Source organism: Bison bison, unplaced genomic scaffold, assembly GCF_000754665.1.
Source record: "Bison bison bison isolate TAMUID 2011002044 unplaced genomic scaffold, Bison_UMD1.0 scf7180017864263, whole genome shotgun sequence".
Taxonomy (NCBI): Eukaryota; Metazoa; Chordata; class Mammalia; order Artiodactyla; family Bovidae; genus Bison; species Bison bison.
This window is the reverse complement of record NW_011494835.1, coordinates 4,333,104-4,342,051: the sequence shown is the minus strand read 5'-3', so window position 1 is coordinate 4,342,051 and position 8,948 is coordinate 4,333,104.

Genomic DNA, 8,948 nt, shown 5'->3' with positions numbered 1-8,948 from the left:
AAGCCTCCAGCACTCCAGGGCACTGGTAGCCAGTTCTGTGAAGGCTGGACAGGGGTCGGGGTGAGGGCAGAGGGCCACAAGCCCTTCCTTAGTCTCCCCTCCCTGCCTTCCTCTGGGGAAGCCTCCAGGAAACCAGCGTCCTGACCCATGGTCCCCCTCCAGCCGCCACCAGCCTGATTTCCTGTGCACAAGAGGCCTCTGCTGGAAGAAAAATAACTTTGCATGATCACCCAACAGCTGGTACGCCTCCTGCTGCTCAACTTTTTTTGCGTCAATAAAACTGGAAAAAGGCTTACCAAAAGAAGGAAATTTAGAAACTTCTTCAGCTTACTGCCTGAGTATTTCTCCTCCAGCTCGGGAAACAGAAGTCTGATGATTACTTTCCCTTGGTAGAAAAGACTTGAGCTGTTCTTTTTCTTTCGTCCCCTAGGCCTGATCATTCCAGCCACAGCCAACCCTGTTCTTTGAGGAATAACTGTTTTAAGCCAGCATTTATGAGTCACTTACCCATCCTAGGCATTGTACATGCTTTATTTTTTGTAATCATCACAACTCTATAAAACAGTAATTACTGCTAACCTCGTCTTAAAGGTAAGGAAACCGAGGTTTAGAAGTTAAGTGGTCTGTCCAAGTTCAGTACACATTAGAGCCAAACTCCCATCAGTTCAGTTCAGTTCAGTTCAGTCACTCAGTCGTGTCCGACTCTTTGCGACCCCATGAATCACAGCACGCCAGGCCTCCCTGTCCATCACCAACTCCTGGAGTTCACTCAGACTCACGTCCATTGAGTCGGTGATGCCATCCAGCCATCTCATCCTCTGTCGTCCCCTTCTCCTCCTGCCCCCAATCCCTCCCAGCATCAGTCTTTTCCAATGAGTCAACTCTTCTCATGAGGTGGCCAAAGTACTGGACTTTCAGCTTGAGCATCATTCCTTCCAAAGAAATCCCAGGGCTGATCTCCTTCAGAATGGACTGGTTGGATCTCCTTGCAGTCCAAGGGACTCTCAAGAGTCTTCTCCAACACCACAGTTCAAAAGCATCAATTCTTCGGCACTCAGTCTTCTTCACAGTCCAACTCTCACATCCATACATGACCACAGGAAAAACCATAGCCTTGACTAGACGGCCCTTTGTTGGCAAAGTAGTGTCTCTGCTTTTGAATATGCTATCTAGGTTGGTCATAACTTTCCTTCCAAGGAGTAAGATATTTGTTATGGTTCCCACATTGTACAAAATATCCTTGTAGCTTATTTTACATCCAATAGTTTTTTACCTCTTAATTCCCTCCCCCTATATTGCCCCTCCCCTCTTCCCTCTCAAGACCCATAACCACTACTTTGGAGAACTGACAGTTTATTTTTAACTTCAGAAACAACTTCAGTTTAATATTATTCTTTTTTTTTTTTCACTTTTAAATTTTCTTTTTAAGAAATTTTTATTTATTTAATTGGAGGATAATTATTTTATAATATTCTGATGGTTTGTGCCACACGTCAATATGAATCGGCCATAGGCAGACGTGTCCCCTCCCTCCTGAATCCCCTTCCTCTCTCCCCACCCCACCCTTTCAGGTTGTCACAGATCATGGGCTTTGGGTGCCCTACGTCATACATCAAAATCCCACAGGCTATCTGTTTTATATACGGTAATATATAAGTTTCAATGCTATTATCACAAACTTTCAAAAAACTTTCCTTTAAGTGTTGAACAATATGGCCTTATCCAACATGCTCCCTCATCAGGGTCATGTTAGCCTTAAATGAAGTGTCACCAGCTGAAATGACCTTATCTGTTTACTTGCTTCTTGTCTGTCTCCCCCTACAAGGGCAGTCCATGACAGCACAGACTTTCCTGCTTTTTTCATTGCAATATCCCTGAGGACGAGGTCAATGCCTGCTCAGTGTTTCTTAATAAGGGCTTGGTAAATGAATCAACTGAAGGAGGGCACGGCAACCCACTCCAGTATTCTTGCCTGGAGAATCCCCAAGGACAGAGGAGCCTGGTGGGTGGATACATTCTTAAGTTAAACAGTCTTTACAGTCAGAATATAAATGTGTCTTAACAGTGGTCTGGTCTGTGACTTTAACAGTTTTGTACCACATCACTCTGGTACCTTCCAATAAGTCAATTAGAAAACAGGCCATCTTCTCTTCACTTGAAAATGTTACAAAATGCCGTTTCTGCCTAACACTTTTAAATTTATGCTCTTACTGAACTGATAAGACTGTGTGAACAGTCAAGGCAGACTCGGGAATATTTTGAAATGCACTGAATTTCCCACACAAACAATGCTGCCTTGTTTCTCTCCCTAAATCTTACCAAGTTGGAGGATAAGTTTCAAATCTGAGAACCAGAGATAGTCTCAGAGAATGTTCTGTCTCAAGTCAGTGTCACTTTAGGAATGCTTGGGAAATATATCTATTTCTCCTGAAGTCTAGTACACTTTCATTCCAATAGAGAACAAACTCTTCCTATTTCTTTTCCAAAGCCAAGTAAGAGAGGAAAAAAAAAAAAAAAACCGAGAAGAGTTACAGCGAGTGTGATTAGGAAAATTATCATTTTTATTGTTTTCTTCACTTTAAAATGGGAAGATGGAACCCCATGAGCTGACCTTTCTCCATCTTGCTCCCTGGAATGTGGTCTGTAACCACACAGCAGAAGGATCTGAGCCTGGTCTTCCCATTCCATTAACATTTGCAAAACCACCAACAGAAGAGGCTTCTCAGAGATCCAAAGCCCAGAGTAAGTACCTCCAATTCTATTTCAGCAAATGTGGTGAAACAAATCTACTAAAATGGTAGAAACGACTAACCTCAGTGCTCACATGAACTGTGGAAGAACATTTTGGACGTGGCTATTCCCTTACAGAAACGGTGTGTATACACATTCCAGCACAGTTCTCTCCTCTTATAAACCACTGTCAGCAAATATTTATGTCTATTCATTCATTTATTCTTCCTTTATAAATTCATTCATTTCTGATATCTTCCCCCTATCTTTAAAAAAAAATTTTTTTTAAGACATTTGCCTTGAGGAAGGGGATTAAGATGGTGAAGTGGGGGGACCTGGAGCTTACCTCCTCCAACGAACGCATCAAAAATACATCTTCACGTGGAACTCACAGAAAACTGGGAACGGGCCGAAGAAATCCTTTACAACCAAAGCTGCTAGAAAAATCTCCATGTAACTGGGCAGGACAGAAAAGAGCATCAGCCAGGACGTGTGGTCCTGGGAGAGATCTGTCAGGAGGAGAAGGCGCACGTGGCTGGACCATTGCCCCGAGGAGTGAGCGGGTTGGGTCATTACCTGGGCATCCAAGTCCTGGGCTCTTGAACGGAGGAGACAAGCTCTCTCGCCCATCGGGAAATGTGCTGAGACAGACAGAAGGGCTGGAGCAGCCTAGACTTTACTCGTGAGGAATGTACACACGGGCAGACCTGCTTACAATCAGGGCAGAGAGAGCCTTGGCCTAGAGGCTGCCACCTCACCACACGTCCCAGTATGAAGGGTCAGACGACCTGCCCACAGCCTGGCGTGCGATCTGGGCAAAGATTGAGTCTAGATACACAGAGACAGGCTAGGGAGCCTGCAGTGTGAGCCAGGTAGAATCACCGAGACCACCGTCAGCCTGCACTCCGGGGTGACGGGTGCAGCCACGACAGAGCAGCAGCTAAGCTCCAAATCTTGGGAGCTTAGCTCCCAAGGAGCTAAGGAGCCCGAAGAGCATGCAGGAGTCATTTCCCAGAGAGAGCACCCTGGTTCCACCCACTTCACACCGTGGCTTAGCACTAGGTCCAGGGAGAAGTCTGCCACACGGGGCAGCCCTCAGGTAAAACACAGTCACCTCAATTCCATTCCTGTAGACAGAACCCCCCCAACTCCCAGCCCCAGTCTACTCCTCACCACAGCCTAGCGCTAGACCTGGGACAAACACAACAGAGAAGGAGATGTGACCTTGGATTGCTTTTAAGCAGAATCGTGAATGCCTACACAGGTGGCACGTGGGTCCCCTGTGAGCACACAGGCCTCGCTTCAGCAGCATCTTTAGGGCAGGGCACACAGAGGGAACCAGCCCTCAGGGCTTTGATTCCAACAATCATTATATGCCAATAAACTGAACAACCTAGAAGAAATGGACACATTTCTAAAAACTTACATCCTACCAAAACTGAGTCAAAAAGAAATAATTTGAACACACTGATAACTAGAAGTGAAACAATTTGTAATTAAAAAAAAACAAAAAAACAAAAAACCATCCCTCCAAACAAAAGTCCAGCACTGGACAGCTTTACTGAGGTATTCTACCAAATAAACAAAGAAAAACTTATACCTATCCTACTCAAACTGTTCCAAAAATCTGAAGAGGAGGGTTCTTGTTCAATTGCTCAGCCGTGTCCAACCCTTTGCAACCCCATGGACTCCACTATGCCAGGCTTCCCTGTCCTTTACTATCTCCTAGAGGTTCCTCAAACTCATGTCCATTGAATCACTGATGCTGTCCAACCATCTCATCATCTCATCCCCTTCTCCTCCTGCCTTCTATCTTTCCCAGCATCAGGGTCTTTTCCAATGAGTCAGTTCTTTGCATCAGGTGACCAAAGTATAGGAGCTTCAGCTTCAGCATCAGTCTTTCCAAAGAATATTCAGGACTGATTTCCTTTAGGATTGACTGGTTGGATCTCCTTGCAGTCCAAGGGACTCTCAAGAGTCTTCTCTAGCACCACAGTTCAAAAACATCAGTTCTTCAGTGCTCAACCTTCTTTATGGTCCAACTCTTACATCCATACATGACTACTGGAAAAACCACAGCTTTGACTATACAGACTTTTGTTGGCAAAGTGATGTATCTGCTTTTTAAAATGCTGTCTAGGCTTGTCACAGCTTTTCTTCCAAGGAGCAAGTATCTTTTAATTTTATGGCTGCAGTCACCATCCGCAGTGATTTTGGAGCCCAAGAAAATAAAGTGTCACTGTTTAGAACACTCCCAAATTGATTCTATGAAGCTACCATCACCATGACACCAAAACCAAAGACATAAAAAAAAAGAAAACTACAGCCAATATCTTTGAGGAATACAGACACAAAAATCCTCCACAAAATATTAGCAAACCAAATCCAACAATACAAAGGATCATAAACCACGATCAAGTTGGATTTGACAAAATTCAACATCCATCCCTGATAAAAAAAAAACTTTCACCAAAGTAGGAGAGGAGAAATTTCAACATAATAAAGGCCATTTACAACAATCCCAGAGCCAACATAATATTTAATGGTGAAAACCTGAGAGCCTTCCCACTAAGTTCAGGGACAAGACAAGGATGCCTACTCTCATCAGTACTATTTAGCATAGTAATGTAAGCTACAGCAATCAGACAAGGAAAAAAAAAGAGGCATCAAAACTGGAAGGGAAGAGGTAAAACTGCCACTATTTGTAGGTCACATAATACTCTACGTTGTTGTTCAGCTGCTCAGTCGTGCCCAACTCCCTGCAACCCCATGGACTGCAGGACCCCAGGCTTCCCTGCCCTTCACCATCTCCCAGAGCTTGCTCAAACTCATGTCCATTGAGTCAGTGATACCATACTCTTATGTAGAGAACCCTAAATTCTTCTCACAAAGACTATTAAATGAATTCAGCAAGGTAGCAGGATACAAGATTAACATACAGAAATCTGTGGCATTTCTTCACACTAATAACGAAATATTAGAAAGAGAAAGTAAAAAAAAAAACCATTTAATATCCTGTCATAATATAAAAAATATCAAAATACCTAGGAATAAACTTAATTGAGGATGTAAAAAACCTATACACTGAAAATTATAAAATATTGATAATGAAAACCAATGGTGATTCAAATAAATGGAAAGATAATCCATGATCTTGGATTGGAGGGATTAATACTGTTAAAATGGCAATACTACCCAAAGCAATCTGCAAATTTAATGCAATCTCTATCAAAATACCCATGATATTTTTCACAGTAGTAGAATAAGAAATCCTAAAATTTATATGGAGCCACAAAAGATCCTAAATTGTCAAAGCAAACCTGAAGGGAAAAAAAGCTGAAGGCATAACCCTTCCACACCTCATACTATATTACAAAGCTACAAAACAGCATGGATTTACCCAACAGACATACAGATCAATGGACTAGAATAGACAGCCCAGAAATAAATCTATACACCTATAGTCAACTAATCTATTAACACAAAAGGAGTAATAATATAAAATGGAGGAAAGAATGTCTTCAAAAAGTGGCGCTGGAAAGCTACATATAAATCAATTAAAATTAGAACACACCCTCACACCATATACAAAAATAAAGTCGTTTAAAGATCTAAATATAAGACATGACACCATAAAATGCGTAGAAAAGAACTAAGATTGGTCCCCTAAGCAAGGCAAAAGAAATAAAAGCAAAAATGAACAAATGGAACCGAGTGAAACTTAAAAGACTTTGCACAGCAAAGGAAATGAACAAAATGAAAAGATAACCCACTTCACGGGAGAAAATTTTGCAAGTAATATGACCAATAACTGACTAATATACAAAATGTATAAACAGCCCACACAACTCAATATCAAATAACAGTCCAACCAAAATCAAGACCTAAACAGACATTTCTCCAAAGAAGACATACAGATGCCAAAAGCCACACACACACACAATGCTCCACATCACTAATTATTAGAGAAAGGCAAATCAAAACTACAATGAGATTATCATTTCACACAGGTCAGAATGGCCATCATTAAAAAGTCTACAAATAATAAATGCTGGAGAGGATGTGGAGAAGAGGGAACCCTCCTACATTTTTGGTGGAAACGTAAATTGGCCCAACCACTATGAAAAACAATATGGAGATTTATTTTAAAAACTAAAAATAGAGTTGCCATACGATCCAACAAATTCTACTTCTGGGCTTATATCTGGCAAAAACTCTTAACCGAAAAGATGCACTCACCCCAATTGTAAATAGCGCTGCTACTGCTAAGTCGCTTCAGTCGTGTCCGACTCTGTGCGACCCCATAGACAGCAGCCCACCAGGCTCCCCCGTCCCTGGGATTCTCCAGGCAAGAACACTGGAGCGGGTTGCCATTGCCTTCTCCAATGCATGAAAGTGGAAAGTGAAAGTGAAGTCGCTCAGTCGTGTCCGAGTCTAGAGACCCCATGGACTGCAGCCCACCAGGCTCTTCCATCCATGGGATTTACAATAGTGCTATTTACTATTAAATACTATTACATAGTGTAAATTTACTGTTTACAATAGCTAAGACATGGAAGCAACCTAAATGCCTATTGACAGGTGCACAGACAAAGATGTGGTAATGTTTATACTGGGTTGGCCAAATGTTCATTCAGGTTTTCCTACAACATCTTACAGAAAACCCGAATGAACTTCTTGGCTAATCAGATACAATTAAATATTACTTGATCATAAAAAAGAATGAAATAATGCCATTTGAAGCAACATGAATGGACCCAGAGATTATCACACTTAGTGAAGCAAGCCAGAGAAAGACAAATATTATATCCTATAACTTCTTCTGGCATCTTAAAAAAAAATGCAATCGAATCTATGTACAAAACAGGAACAGACTCACAGACATAGAAAACAAACTTATGGTTAGCAAAGGGGAGAAGGAGAGGGAAGGACAAAACAGGATGTGGGATTAACAGATACACACTGTTATATATAAAACAGACAAGCAACAAGGATTTACTGTATAGCACAAGGAATTATATTCAATATCTTATAATAATCTATAGCAGAAAATAATTGAGTATATATATGTGTGTGTGAATCACTTTGCAGTACACCTAAAACTAATGCAATATTGTATTAACTATACGTCAGAGTAAAAAAAGAAAAAAAGAATCTGCCTTTATTTGCTTCATTTTTACCCTTGCTTCATGTACTAACTGGGTGATAACGATGTTTGAAAAGTACAACCACCACTTAGCATTTATTTTGTTCCAGACCCTATCTGTTTAATCTTTACAACTACCTTTGAAGGTCAGAGATAATCATCTCCACTTAACAGATGAGAAAACTAAAATCTAGAAGGCCAAGTGGCTGCCCAAGGTCACAGAGCCAATAAGCCTCAGAACCTGGATTCCAACTCAAGTCAGTGTGGCTGGAAGCCCTGCCCTCTTTAGACAACAGGGTCGCACCCAAGATGGTGCCTCCATTCACAGAGTGGTCACTAAGTGTCAGTACTGGGCCAAGCCCTTGGGCCACATTTTTAATTTATTCTTCAAAACACACAAGGTGGGGGTAATTATTCCCATTTCACCAGAAGAGGACTGAACATAGAGGTTAAATCACTTGATTAAGGCTACAGAGCTAGAAAGGGCAGAATTGCAATGTAAATTCTGCCCATCAACCTCAAAGCCCAACTCAGAGGGCACCTGGAATAGAAAAATGCTCTAGTTAATGGAGAGGAGGGTGCCCCTGCCCACCCAGCAACAGTGACAAGAAAGTGATACAATATTTATCAAGTAAGAATCTTCTTAAAAGCTGTTGAAATATATATTTCATATATATATATGAAAAGCTGTATATAAATATATATTTTGAAATAACACATAAAATGAGGGAACTCTTAGATACTGAAGGAGAGGAGTGGGTTGTCTGCATTTATTTTCTTCTTAGTCTCTGAACCATGGCCAAAAGTTTCTTAGCTTTAAAACCAAAATATTACCTATGTAGTCTTGATTCTAAAGCCAAACTCTCACCTCCAGTAAACTCCATAACCAATTACTTGATTCTTCTTCTAGAAGACCCTTCAAATATCCTGGTCTAGATTCTTCAAACCCTCCCAGTTTATCAAGTGGACTAAAAACCTGGCCAGAGCTAAATGGAAATTAATGCTTTGCATGATACTGGGCACAAATGAGTGTTCATGGAATGGGGAAATAAGTCACAGACGGAACACCAAA